Source organism: Falco naumanni, chromosome 2 (genome assembly GCF_017639655.2).
Source record: "Falco naumanni isolate bFalNau1 chromosome 2, bFalNau1.pat, whole genome shotgun sequence".
NCBI classification, from domain to species: Eukaryota; Metazoa; Chordata; class Aves; order Falconiformes; family Falconidae; genus Falco; species Falco naumanni.
Genome location: NC_054055.1, coordinates 32,870,429 through 32,885,564, shown reverse-complemented (window position 1 = coordinate 32,885,564; position 15,136 = coordinate 32,870,429). Strand labels below are relative to the sequence as shown.

Below are 15,136 nucleotides of genomic sequence, written 5' to 3'. Positions count from 1 at the left end.
TCCTGAAACAGCAGCAGCAAGGGTGTACATTCACAATCTAATAAAGGCCTACTAGTGCTAAAATATCACAACAGGAAAATAAATATTGAAGGATCAATAATGAAAATTAAAAAAAATAAATACATTTTAAACTAGGGAAATATATAATATACTGATTCAGAATAATAAAAAAAAATCACAATAGAAAGAGTAAATATGAATAAAGCAGATTAAAAAATATATTAAGTTTATTCAAAATACTGGTTAAGTGGACTAGCTACCTTCCTATAAAAGAGAAGGAAACTGGACTAGCTGTCTTCCTGCAAGTGAGAAGGAAATGAATGCACTGTAAATACTAAAGGTCACTAGGTAGGGTAGGAAGGAAAAACAGACACCTACAGACTGCAGATGTTTACACAGGGACTATTCCCTTCGCTAACGCCAAGCATCCGGACTCAGGCTCCTAAGCCTGCACATAGCAGGACCAACTGAGAGCTGGCTGGGTCAGGGTTTCTGCTTGGGCACTCTCCAGAGGGTCTCTGCCCACAGGCAGCACAAAGAGAGCCTGGAAAAAAGCAAAACACTGAGAGAAAAAATAATGTTTTCTTTGCAGCATCCACCATTAATTTAGAAAAACATCCCTCAAGTCCGCCTTGTAATGCTATTACCAATTGCTGAATTTTCCAGTTGTGTGCTATGTCAGCAATAAATACTAAAGGTCAGCAGGAGGACTAGCAGCATGGTCCTAGCTTCTTCTTGATGAAAATCATTCAATTTTGGCAACGCACAGAGTTTCATCCAGCCCTTAAAACTGTAATGTGGTTTCTCTAATAGCATGGAAGAGACTAGAATTTCTGATGAATTATTGTAATTTCATGAAAAAAACCCTGCAGGTTATCTGTAAAATAAATACATGAATAAATAAGTATGGTTATTTAGCAATAGTACAGGTTACACTTGTGCATGCAAAGGAGCAGAAGACGTGTATCTCTGCGTTTCCTCCTCTTGATCTCCTGGCATGTGCTCCCAACACAACCCTGCCTGTGGTTCTACGCTGCTCCTTTCTCTTGATTTTGTGTGGATGATCGGAGGGTATGAGTTTTCTAAGGGCTTATTTTTCAGCAAGGGCTACCTGAAGTGAGTGTTGCACATGGGAAAATTCAGGAGTTGCAGGTCTGTTACAGAGACAGTGATGGGATGCGAGAGGGTAAGCATTAATGGTGAGAAAGCACCCCGTGATGTGGGAAATGGGGTTTCATCTGAGTTTCATCTTGTTTTCTAACTCAGGAATACCGTGTATAGCATACTCCATTACTGGACTGCCACCATTATTGACCTTCTCACTCACAATTTCTACATCTTAATGACTGCTAATGGAATAGAGAAGATAATTTTGGAAGCAGCCAATGAAAGTACCGTCCAAACGGTCACCCATAACAGATCATCAATGAAGAACAGTGCCAGACACTGCTGGGGATCTGGGCCACAGTCCCTCCCATGTGTCTTGTCATACCAGACACCTGCTCAGGCGTCTGTGCCACTACCCAGCTGCTGTCACAGCCCCTGCCATTGCCATGGGAAGGGTCTGGAACAGAAAATGGAAAAAGGCTCTTTCCCCACCAGGGAAAACACACAAACCTCAGTGAGATGGTGTTTTAAGTACAGCTCTTGTAACTTTCTTTTATGCTGAAACAAAGAAAGATAGGCCTTGATCTTGCAAACACAAAGGCCACCTTATTCCTGAAAGGAGGAAAAACCCAATCCCACTGAAGCCTGGAGAAGTTCTGCCAGGAGCCCCTATAAAAGCAAAAATTCATCCCAGAATGCAGGATGCAAAACTTCCTCAGGAGAGGGAGCCTAAATCACACTCCGGTATTCAACAGGTAGGATTTTCAGCCTGGGGTGCACGTACTAGCTAGCACTGGCCCATATGGTCATACAGACATGGCTGCAGAGCCAGGAGGCAGCGCTGCAGGAAAGGGTTCCCCGACCGTCCCCACCAGCGGGCACCTGGCAGAAGGGACCCGGCCAAGCCCAAGCACTGTACCATCATCTGCTGTGCCTGGACCGACCCCACATACCACTTGCCAAATGCTTGGCTTCATGCATGTTGGTGAAACTACTAACCCTGCTGAAGTCACTGCTCCAGTGGAGAAAACTTAAGAATTTTGGCAAGGGTTTGTTGGATTATCCCTATTGCCAGACATAAAGTGCCCCATTTACCTCCAAGAGAAGACTGCAACCCAGTATTCCGCTGTCAACAGCATGAACACACATAAAATGTTTCAGTAAGAGGTTTCGGGTATCCTTTGGGTATCCTTCCAGCCTTCCTCAGAGTGTCATCCTCAGGTGTGTCATCCTCAGGGTGTCATCCACACCTACATCTGACCAGGGGACTTGGGAGTGTGCCTGGGCGATCAGGTCTGGATGCTCACCCTGGTCGTACCCTAACTCCAAACTCAAAGGCAGGCATGAACATCCCATTCCGCCTCCCACAGAATGGGGTGCTGGGGCAGAAACTGAGGTGTCCCGCCAGCCCCAAGCACCACCACACCACGGTGGAGATGCAACCACCGCTACTGTGCCAAGACAGGGACAGCGGAAGTCCTGCCCAAATGAGCTTACAGCCTAATGGGGGAGAGCTCACGATTTCACACGGTGTGCATGTAACGTGCATTTCCTCATTGTGACGTTTTGCTTTGAATCTCACACTGCTAAGCACAAAGGCCAATGACAAAATAAATCACTCGGGCACAGTATTGATTCTTGGATGACAATTACATTGAAAAAAAAAACCTTAATGTTTCGGTGTGTTACATAAATATTTCCCCTCTGGCATCTATTATACACATTGCAGCCATACCTTTAATTTAATTTACGCAGTTTCTTTTGAGGACAGGCATCCAAATTTTTGCCTCAGCCTATTCCACTCACTTTACGCAGTGGAGTACATGCAAAGGAAGAGCAGAAGCAGAGGTAAGAGAGGGAAATTGATTGCTGCCAGCCCAGTAGGGACACGTTAACCTTGCAGGCAGGGGACAAACAGCAGAGTCATCTGCAACATGCAAACCAGCTTCTTCATTTCCATAGTGAGGCAAAGGAAATGCCCTTCAGAAATTCTCAACACTATTACCGCTATAAAGAAGTTGCCTTTAGTGGGACCCTGTGGACAAAAAGGAATTTAAAAAATAAATACTAAGATTAAATGTATTGGCTAAGCAGTTTTTGACACCGAAAACGATGGTGGGTGGTCAGTGTTCGCCTGACACTGATGCAGGCTGGTCATCAGTCCCTAAACGCGACCTCACGAGATCGTTTTCAGCTAATAGAGATGCTAAAAGTGCCTCCGCTTCGGCACCCCCCCCCCCCCCCCCTGCCCTGCCCAGCCCGCACCCTGCCCCGTGCCACATCTCCGAGTCACTCTCAACCGACTTCACACCCCGGCGGGATTTCCGTCGCTCTCCAGCCGGCGGGGCTCACTTCAACCAGCACTGCGGTGCCAGGTGCATTTCCGAATAACCGTGTTGCCGAGATGAATTCTTACGAGGTTTGGCTCAGCCCGACCCAGTTTGCTGAAGCAGCACCAGGTTCACGCCTGCCCTCCCCCCCCCCCCGCGGCCGAGCACAGGGCGACACCGAGAGCAGCGGAGCCCCGCTGCCAGCCCCGTTCCCAGCCTCGCCAGCGATGCCCGTTCCCGGGGCACGGCTCCCCGCCCGCCGCCACCCCACCCCCCCGGAGCCGCCGCCTGGTGCCGAACCGGCGCCGGGACCCCCGCGCTGCTCCCGGCCGGCACCGCAGCCCCCGGGGTCACCGCCCGCCCGGCTGCCGCGCCCCCCGGGCCCTCCCTGGCGAGCGGCGGCGGCTCCGCTTCGTTTTAATTTTCATTTTTTCCCGCCAGCACCGTAGGGGGACATCAACCATCACCATCACCTATTAAGCATAACCGACAGAGGATAGTTACCAGCGAGGAGCGGCGCTGCAACAGGCGATGCCGAGCAGGGGGCGGGCGAGCTGCCGCAGCCCCTCCGCCTGCTCCCACCGCCGACGCACCCCGCGCCGCCGCGGGAGCCCCGCCCACCCCGCGGGAGCCCCGCCCCACTCCCCTGGTCCCGCGCGCCGCCGTCGCTGGCGGCCGTGAGGTGTCGCCGGCTGGGGCGGCCGTCGCGGCTCGGAGAAGGGGAGCCGGGGCCCCGGGACGCCCCGAGCTCTCCTGGGGGCTGTGGGGGCCTTACAGCGGGACGCCTGGCCGCCCCCGGCAAGCCCCGGCTCCCGGCGTCCTGTGCCTGAGCTCCCGGGGGCCCGCGCCGCCCCTGGGGAGGCAGGAGGGTGCGTTCCCTGGGGGCCTCGGCCCCGGGAGCGCCTCAGCCCCCCGGCCCCGGGGCCGGCCGCAAGGTCCCGGAGCGGCCTATCAGGGACCGGCAGCAACGGAGGTGTCAAAACTACCCTGTCCTCGAACAGAGGCAGGAGCTGCGCCTGTGGCTGTGGTGCCCGTGTCCCCCAGCGCTGCGCAGGACAGCCTTTAAACAAAGCTATAAAAACAATGATAAGGAGGAGGGGAAATTTCAACTTAAACTTGGGAAAGATTCAGAGTAAAGAACAACAGCAAGCATAATGTTGTACTTCGCCAGTATTGCACATTACACTGTAAGAAGGGTGCCTCTGTAAAGAGTTTTGCCCTGCACTGATAATGCAGAACCAGATTCTTGCCCCTGATCAACATTCACCTGGTTTTGATGCCATGCAGCAGAAATTCCTGATATTTGGCCATGGTTAGAACAGAACACAACCATTATCAAGGTTTGTTTTGATCCACGTCTGAAGGCGTTCTGTGCCACTCTCCCTCTTTGTGCTGTGCTTGTTGTAAATTGTTGTCGTCCCCCACCCCATCTGCCCCTGACTTTGCTCTTCTCCCATTGCAAGGTCTGAGCCCAGCAGGGTTCATCAGGGATGGCCCCTTCCTTTGTTCCTGTATCCATTGCTCTAGTGCGTATTCACCGGGCTGAATTTCCCCGCTACTAATTTTCTTCCCTTCTTCAGCACTGATGAGTCTTGTTGGCTCAACTGCCTGGTGTCTTGAATTAAGTAACACCTACAAAAGTGACCACAGCCATGTCTTTGTGGCCACAGCCTTTAGACTTTCATTCTGGTTTTAACCTAGATTCTCACCAACTATAACGGTCAATTTTATCTCATGAGAAAATAACATTCCCTCTCCCTTTGGCTTTCTTTTATCCTTTCTGTCTCTAGCAGCCTGAACAACTCTTATCTTTCTTCCCTGCCACAAACACTAGGGTTTCTTGTCTGTGCCACATTTGCTCCACTGCCCCTGTGCAGTCTCCTGCTTTCCTTTATACCCACCTTGCTCATCTCCATAACTTCAAGTTTCCTTTGGTGCTTTCACCTCCTTCCCTGACTCTAAGCCAACTGAAAGTGCTGTCTACTCGCTGTCAGGACTTCTTTCACTCCACTTTCATCCTAGGCCTTCATTTCTTTCCAGTCTATTCTGCCCCTGGGTGATTTGCTGGCAGTGCACCTCAAGGTACTGATGATTTCTTCTTAACAAATCTGTGAACATTTCTCACCATCCTTGATCTGTCAGCCAGTTTCAACACAGGTTGCCTATTAATGAGAGAAAACAAGAACATTTATCTATCTTTTAGATGTGTGCCCTAACTGGGTGTGCACTCTATGCCTTGATTTTTATCAGTGATGGAAGGAGGCCCAGAGGTTGCCCAGAGGGGATGTGGTGTCTCCATCCTTGAGTAAAGCTGTGAGCAATCTACTCAGACCTCATAGTCAACCCTCCCATGAGCAGGTATCTTTAAAGTGGAATTGTTCCGTATGCTATGATCCATGTGGCAGGTGCCAGAACCCTTATCCCAAAGAGTGAGACTGGAATGATAACATGAAGTGTATCACAAGCAAAGTCCAGACATATCTATAGAGTGTTTTGTTACTGTTCTTGAAACTCAGCTTCTTTGGCTTTTTAAGAAGCCCTGAATTGTGGGGGTTTTTGTTGTTATTGGGTTGTTGGGGTTTTTTTTAATGATATTTTATTATTCCTCCTGTGCCTCCAGTTTATTGCAAGGAAGCTGTCCCCAGCCTCATGGTCATGAACTATGCCAGATTCCAGTTATTTTTGTGTAGTGGTAGCTCATCTTGTTGCAATGGCTGACCACTTATTCAAACTCAGCATGGCTATAAGTAAACTCCAGGCTTCCTTTTCAAACTTCCCCTGCTTCTTCCTGTCTCCATCCCCTTGTTTAACTGTCATTCAAGTCCATTAGCTGAGCGTCAAACCTGAACTCAGTCCTGCTTATACACTTCAGAACTGTGTCCATTTATTTCATCACAGTGTTTTTTTCATCAAAGTTTATATAATGCTACAGTTTACTTAATCTTATCCACATGCAAAATTGCACTGAAGTCTAAAGTTTACTTATTTTCAAATTAGATTACTGAAATACTTTTTGCCTGGAGATGTCCTTGGTTTTAGCTGTGCAAGGGCCCTTTCTGAGAAAGGCTTTGTTCATTGTCTGGGTGCCAGGTTGCAGAGTAACAAAGTCTTAAAATGTAGTGCGGAAACAACTAACACTACATCTGGCTTTCTGAGCTCCCCTGCAAATCAGTTCTGTGCCCACCCACCTGCAACGAGGGGCTGCCCAAAGCCTCCCGATGGGGGGTGTGCCCAAAGCCTCCCACAGCTTAAATACTGACCTGGGAAGAGGAGAGCTCCTCAGGTGAGCATGGAGGGAGCAAGCAGCTCAGCGGTGTGTGAGCTGGCTGCAAGGGTGCTCTGCTGCATGTAGGCATATTCCAGGACAGAACTTGGCTGGGTAAGTGATTGCATATAAGCAGCACTTATGCATGCAATAAAGGATCTCACTTGGGGTCTGTGCCTTCATATGCTATGTAGCTGTATGTAACAATTTTCTTAATCTTTGCAAATCTTTGTGTGAGCCATTAGTTTACTAATATACTTTCAATTTCTCTTCCAAGTCACCTTTATAATGCTTTCCCTTCTGTGTTTTCCTTCTGCTTTCTAGTTCTTTAGGCTTCAATCTTTATACTCTGTGATGTCTTCTATGTTTTCAGCCCTACAAAAAAACCAAATCCCACCCAAACTGCAATTTAGGACGTAGATAATCTTGAAAACTACTGCATATCAGAGATTTGCTATACTTGGCTACTAATAAGAGGATTTCTGAAAACAAATCAAGGATTCTTTGATTGAAATCAGTATCATTGTGTGCATTCATAAACTAATAGGAAACCTGAAAGAAGGATAAAATTGCTACTTGCAGACTTGGCCTTCTGCCAAGGTTAACTGTTGCTCTTATTAAATCTGTTTATCCATCAGAAAACTCTTTCTGGGAGCTCTCAGAATGCTTGACATAAGGTGTTTCTCTATTTTACTGTTCCTTGTTTGGCTCAGATGTTTTAAACTCTAATTGCCTTAACTCTTGTGACAGAGATGCTGAAAAACATTCTTTAATGCAAGCATTCCAGTTAATAGAATGGCTCTCTTACTCTTTTTTTTTAATACTGTCACTGATTTATTCCCTGAAATGCTATTTATAACTAGAAAAACTGTTGAATCGGTCACTAAGAGAAAAAAGGTTCTTTTTGGCCGCTTCTGTTTTGTGATTCTTTTATCAGCTGGTTTATCTGAGCAGACATCTATAGTTCAGCACCTTAAACTAGAGATTACTATTTCTTTTGTTGTCCCTTGTCCCATTTTTCTGAATTTTTTAAAATATCTTCAGTCTTCTTCTGCTTTGCCTCTGTTTCTTTCAGATGGCTGAGCAGCCCAAACTGCTTGGTAGACCTCTGCCTCCTAAGCTGCCGTCTAAACTGTCTACACTATTTGTACAATTTACCTTCACCAGCATTCTCCCTTACAGTTCCTCATTCTATGTGTTCTCTAAAATTAACATAGAATAAGATAGATTGGAAGTTAAGCCACTAGTGCAAAGCAGCCTGAGTAAGACTGCAGTATGACCCTTGTGACCTGCATCTCTCTGGGAGGCCCTTCATGTAAATGGTGGAAGAGTCATCGGGGCAGGTCATGGAACCTGGGTCTTCCACTAGCTAACAGAGGCATTCCCTCTAGATCATACAAAAATAAGTGAGAGAACTTTAAAAATGGCTGCATCAAGAAAAATTAAATTAAATCAAATCACATGGACTCAGACCATAAAGGAAGTAACATAAAATTTTTATTCAGACAAAATGAAAAAAAAATGAGGTTTGGGGGGATGGTCCTCCTGAGAATATACATCCATGTAAAAAGACATTTCTTAGCTTAAACTATTTTAAAGGCATCAAGGATTTCTAATTGAAACAAAGGACTTGCAGTATGATTCAGAAATAACTGTGCATTTTGTATGCCTGTACATGTGAATGAAATGCTCTTTCCAGTTTGTATGAAGTGGCTATTGATTAAATGTTTAAGAACTAACCTTTAAAAATAAAACTTAAAACAATAACATGATCTATAATCAAAATATTTTTAAGCTAAGTAATAAAAAAAATAAGCTGGAAACTAGGTACCAGTCCTGAAAACAGATCTGTAGAGAAGGACCCTGGCATCTGAACAGGCTCACTGACTTCTGTCAAAGTGTCAGGCCTCAGGATCTGCTGTAAAAGCATAGCATACAGGAATTTTACAATTATTTTTTTCCCACAAATCAGCACAGTGAAGTGGTAACATGAAAAACCAATGCTGTCACTATGAAATGGGTCAAAAAGACTAAAGCAAGCTTTCTTTTTCCCATCTAGCTTCTTAATTCTGTGGGAGTATCTAAATAGCTAAAACTTCCCAATCTTTACAGAGTCAATAAAGCAGGCAAACAGGAAAAAAATATCAAAATTTTTATGATGTTTGAAATAAATGGAAATAATTTGACTTTGTTTTATTTTGTTAGAATACTGTCACACTGTATTTGTTACTATCATTATATAGTACTAATTTTAAAGGAACAACAATAATATATTAAAAGCAATACCTTTATAACAGTATTAAAATAGTAAAGAAATTCAGTTTGGGAAGTAAGGTTGAAAATTCAGATGGTGTAATTATTGGCTCCTTGATATTATTAAGCCCTTCTGAATATTATTTTGAAAGGCTGGTCAGATCTATTTCTGTACAATACATTTCCAGTCTGGTGCTGTCCAAACAGATGTATTTCTGGCTCACTACCGGAGCTGAGCTTCAATGATTTAAACAATTTTAAAAGTGATAGATAAACCTTCTGTCCTGAAACAAAGTTCTGTTGTAATGGCTCTCCTTGTAGTGGTACATATTAGTGATGGATGTTGATTATAGTTTATCTATTTATATATTAAACCTGACAAGAATCTAAAAACTGCGCAGTATAGTTAGTTCAAGGATCATTTCTCCAAATGTAACCATTTCACCTGAAAGATATTTATACAGCAGCATGCCCATTGATCAGCAAGCAACTCTTCAGCAATGGTAATTTGATTGTCTTGGTGGATGGAATTGTTTTGTGCTTCATGAAGTGTGAGACCGAGACCCGAGAACAGAAGCCCTGGGCTAGGAAGGAAAGGTAGTGTGCTGTGGCATAAGTGTCTTTCCCCCCCACGGGGCAGAACAGAAATAGGGTGTAACACAACAAAGCAGTTGACTGAAAAGGCAGCAGAAATGTCAGGGGGTGGACTGTGCCCAGCAGAGGCCTGGAAACTGTCAGCCATTGTGGTGGATGGCAAGAAAGCCAGGGAGATAAGCTTTTCCAGAAGCTGATTCCTCTGTTCCTTTCACAGTCTGACCACAATTGACCTCACTTGTATCATCATAGTTTAAAAAAAGTGCACTCCAAGGTGCTTTTTTCATATGGAAATTGCCTGCATGTTTGCCCCTTTTCCATTCAATAGGGTTAGGTTGAGGTGTAGGTGATATAGGGAACACTCACTGAAGGAGCCCCATCTACTTCTCAGGTGAAAGATCTCATCCCTTTCTGAATGGAAAGGGGTGGTCAGGGGGCTGGAGCACATGACATATAAGGAGAGACTGAGAGAGCTGGGTTTGTTCAGCCTTAAGAGGAGATGTTTAAAGGGAGATCCTACTGCTGTTTTCAGCTAGAGTCAGACTCTTCTCAGAACAACAGAAGAGGCAACTGACACAAGTTGGAAAATGGGAAATTCTGGTTAGATACAAGGAAAAACTTTTTCCCCATAAGGTTGGTCAAACAGTGGCACAGGTTGCTGAGAGAAGTTGTGGGTTTCCATCCTTGGGACATCTGGGAGTCAGCAGGAAAAGGCCCTGAGCAACCTGGTGTAGGCCTGCTTTGAGCAGGGAATTGGATCAGATGATCTCCCAGACATCCCTTCCAGTATGAATTATTTTATGATTCTATGTTGTTCTTGAAGCTATAAAACTTTAAAATCTTTTATATTTAAGGTCTTTCTTACTGCATTTGAATAGTATATAGGGCTTTTCACAATCAAGATTCTGAGTGATATGTATAAAGGAACCTAGTGCTTGTACATGCAACACGTCTTCTGCTATTATTTTGCACTTCTCTTTAGAAGTGGCCTTGGAAGAAAAATCTGATTCACCAGAAGAACTTTTGGAAGAGGAAAAGAAAGAAAAAGTGTATATTATACACTACTTAAAGCTACCTGAACCCAAAAAAAGGACCCTTTACAGATAGGATCAAGAAGGATCACTTTTGAGAGAGAAACTACATGGATGACATGGGTTGATGGCCATAAAATGGCATTATGGGAAACAAGATTCTCAGAAACACAGCATGCCACTTGTAGACTGAAGAACTAAAACTGCTACATCCTGTTACATTAGCAAAATAGTGGAATTACAGTGTAACAAATTAATCTTGATTTGGCATTGAAGTGACAATGAGTTTGAAGGTACAAGATGTAAAGCATTCAGCCACTTCTGAACTGTTTCAGACTGAGTATGCTCCAGCACAATGAGAAAGTCTGAAGTGCCTGTTAACTGCAAATGGTAGCTATGGAGGAAGGCAAACTACAGCCATTACTGCAGGCTATAATCCAATACTACTCACAGGCCTCTTCTCATGTACAGAAAAAAAAAAGATATTTCTCTCCCATCAAAGGAAAAAGAAAGGAAATATTTGTAAAGAACCTGCAATCTTTTTATCTTTATGCAGGTATTAATGAGTTCTCTGGTTACTGTGTGAGAGCTCTGTCTGAGTATGGCAACAAGGGATCTCAAGTATTAGATGTAGGAGTGTTGCAGAACACTTTGTCAGTCTTTATTTTCTTATCTTTGCTTTCCCCAAAGAAGTCCTGTAATGCCTGATCCTTTTTTATATCATAGATTCTAATGATGCCCCTGATGGCAGTAGTGTGGAGGATGTTTAGGAAACCAATTTCCATTTTATAGCAAGCAAGCAAGATGAAGAGGAAAAACTGATGTCTAAGTCTCAAGTGGAAGTATTGTGTTGCTTCTTGTACCAGGAGATTAGTCTTAGCCTTCAGGTATAGCCTTTAAAAATACATTACTCGTGTTGCTGTGTTTAATAGTCAATAGCAACTTGCATTCCAAAAATTATCTTAAATCTTATTGTACCACTGCATGAAAAAGTGCTTAGAATGATTGAGAACTTTTTTGTTAATATTAGAGTACCTCAAGAGATAACTGATTTACATAGATTCTGATTCTATAAATCCCTTGCCTTAAATTCTCCATTGTTTATTTTTTCTTTTCTTTTGTCTCACCTTCTTTCACCATGTCCTCTGTAACTTTACTGTCTCATTTTTTCTGATGCATCCTGCATAATTTTCATGGCACTTGCTCAGTACTGAGCCTATTGCCAAAGTGTAATTCAACCCAATTTATGTCAGCACCTTACAAAAGTAGTTGTCAGAAGCAAAAAACGAGAGAAGGTGCCTCTTGCTTTTGGTCAGGAACCACAGATTTAATATTCCATGGTTTCTGGGAAATTGCCTGCTGATCAAAACTTTGTCCATTGATGGGTCTGAACCAGCAGTTTAGTCTTATAGCTGAACAAGCCAGAGGAAGCTTCATCCAAACTCCCATATGGAATCTTTTGCCAGAATTTGTGTTTCTGCCTTCATGGAGGACACAAATCCCTGGCAGCTGGCATGAGGAAATAGTTTTCTAAGTCACCTTTATATAAATGGTTTGTAGGCTTCACCCAGCTGTGTGCTGCAGGATTCTACTGGAATAGGAGTTGCTATCTGGATAAGCAAGCTCCTCCTTGGAGGTAGGTAGTGGATTTCAGGTATGGACTTCAATAGCTCAGTTTAAATATATCTAGTGGGAGGGTGGGTCAGGAATAATCAATTAGCGATTTTGGGGAATAATTCTAGCTGGATACATTCTGCTTTAAATGAACCTCAAGTTTAAGCAAATGCTCTGTGTAAATTAACTGTAAATATCCCATTCCTTTTCCCATAACCTTGAAAGAATGGGTATCGTTCCCTTCCCTGTTCTACAATCTAGAAAACAGTATTCACAGTGAACTTGCTTGGTACCTGAAAACCTTATGCTGTGATATGGCTGTGTTTGGAAGCTGTGGTAAGAAATATCCCAAGCTGTTGTAGCAATACGGTACAAATTTTACCTGATGCCTGTTTACTTTGAGGTTCTTTGGTACCATATGCAGAAGAAGTTTAATTATAAAATCAAAGAGATTATGTTACTTCATTATGCATTTCTACAAGTGTGACCAGAATGGAAACTGGCAATGACAGAGATGGAATTACCAGAACCATCATCAAAAGCAAACGGTGCTGGGAGTTCTCTTTCTTGGTATTATAAAAAACAATTATTGATTTTTCATGTTCTTGCCAGCAATACACTTAAGAGGGTGTAGAGAAAAGTATTTATAGATCTTTTTTCTCTTTGCTGAAAAGTGTACAGTATATAAATTCCTCAGCTGTATAAATCGTCTCCAAAGCATCCAGATCAATGGAGCTACTCCCTGCTTTACCACCTGATATCCTCAAATGACCCCTCCTCCTTACTTTGTTCGGCATCTCTACACTTTGCCTACTCTTTACTAAGAGAATACTACTAGCGTTTTGCTGTCTTTGTAAGGGGAAAGACTAGTCTTGTCAAGTTATTTTTAGTAGACAATCAGGCCTTGCCACATACTAAAAAGAGGTCTTTTTTTAGACCACTTCATGGTCATCACTGGTGAAATCTTCCTTGCTGTGCTGTGTCCTTTCTTCTTTTGAGGCAAGCTACTTAAAGTATTCTAAATTACTTAAAAGCACTTAAGGCTGGGCCAATGCTGTGGTTATTTATGAGGGCCTGTTCACCTTTTGCATGTTGCAGACAGCTCCAGGCTGGCCTTGAGTGGGCTGATGCATCAACACGGTGAGCCACAGCTACATGCAGGGACACAGGGTGGCCCTGCAGGATAGCCAGGTCAATGCAGCCCTGCCTCTTTGCTCATGCACATCTTTGCACTGCCATGGTTGCATTGCATCCTTTTCTGGAGCAGGCAGACTTCAGTTACTCCTAGAGTCTCCCCACTGCTGCCTGAGGTCTGAGACACTTCATTCCAGAGTATACATGTCTTATAAATTTATGCAGCACCTAAACAATGATGTCTGCAGCTTTGCTAAGGCTTCCTATAAAAGAAATAAAGATTTGTCATATTGCTTTTTTGCGTGTCTATAGGAGAACTGAGAGGCCTGATGCTTTGCTGAGGTTAAGGCTCTGTTACTGAAAATCCACCATGTGCAGAAACTCCAGAGGTCACTGTGCTGCTCTGCTGTACAGCAGTGAAGGTCTATGTGTAAACAAATTTCAGTCATGTATAAAGAAATTGATGGTCATGACAAACATTAACAGAAGAATGAAAATTGGGGAGGGACCTCATTTTAGAGTCAGTATTCTGGTGTTCCAGATACTTCTCAGCCACCATTAATAATTGGTCCAAAATCTTCCAATTAAGTCGAATTATAAAAGTGGTCCACATTCAATTTTCTTTTAAATGTCTTTATTTTTAATTTTCAAAACACATTTTTTTGTCTAAGGCACATTGCCTTTGAAATGTCAGTTTATTTATTGAAACAGAAGTGTAGATTCATAAAAAGTTAAAAGACTTTATCATAGTAGTAGAAGACAGAAGTACTGAACTGTAACGCCTGCTAAAATACCTTGCCATATTTAATCTCCACTACCTAAATGTATTAGTCAGCTGTGGCTCATTTTCAGTAAACAGGCATTCTAGCTGAAAACATTTTGAGAAAGAATGGTCTTGTGGCTTCCCTTCTTAGCTCTACTGTCTGCCTTTTTGTGTTGCAGTAAAAAAAAGGTAGCATTTAGAAACTTTGTCAATACATTAAAATTTGACTGTCCTGTGGAGATTCTGAAGTACAGAAGGAAAAGTCCATTTTTACAGTATTTCAGAATGCTAAGACCTAGCTTCATCCTCCTGGCTTTAGATATTTAATGCAGGTACCCGTCTCAACATCCACACTGAGTGGAGAGAATACCTCCAGAGGTCATCTCAGCTCATGTAAGATCTTAACCACAGTTTTGCATACTGAAAATAAGCTAAGCCATCATACCTTTCCATAGTAGGTAAAAAACCAGAAAGGCCTACACACTGTGTAGCAGTTAGAAATGGTTTGAGCTGTAGGGTTGGACTAGATGACCTCCAGAGGTCTCCTTCAGCCTAAATTATTCTGACTCCATGTTTCTGTCACTTGTGTTTCTGATTCATCATTCTGTTTTCTTTCATTGTAGGTTGTTTTTATTAGAAGATCTCTAGTATCTGGACATTGCCTGTATGGTATTAACTTTATTCCTAAGACATCAAGCACCTCAGGTATATAAGCAACATAAAATGAAACTAGATCTGTACATCATAATGCTGTGGATGATAGATACATACCTGAAATAGCTATGGATAGAGTAGAGCCAGCCACTATTTGCAACCATCTTGATGATAGCTGTAAGTTGAATATCCCCATGCAAAATAAGATTATTCTCTCATTTGGACCATATATGTGCACATACACTTGATTTGTATGATAAGGAAAGAGAAAATGTATTTCTGAAACATGTGTGGTTGTTTTCAAGCAGTGTGAAGTGTTGGTGAGATAAGCATTAAAATATAGCTCTGTGAGACTCACCTAATAGAAACTGTAGACAAATTTTATTCATAC

General features: G+C 43.2%; 1 protein-coding gene across 1 annotated transcript in view; it reads right to left on the bottom strand.

The window, feature by feature from the left end:
- The window catches only part of LCP1 (lymphocyte cytosolic protein 1), a 52,664-nt gene extending 48,701 nt beyond the window's left edge, over positions 1 to 3,963 (bottom strand). The window contains exon 1 of the mRNA XM_040583917.1: positions 3,942 to 3,963. The gene's annotated coding sequence lies outside the window, so the exon portion shown is untranslated. The remainder of the gene's footprint in view (positions 1 to 3,941) is intronic.
- Between the last annotated feature and the right edge of the window lie 11,173 nt (positions 3,964 to 15,136).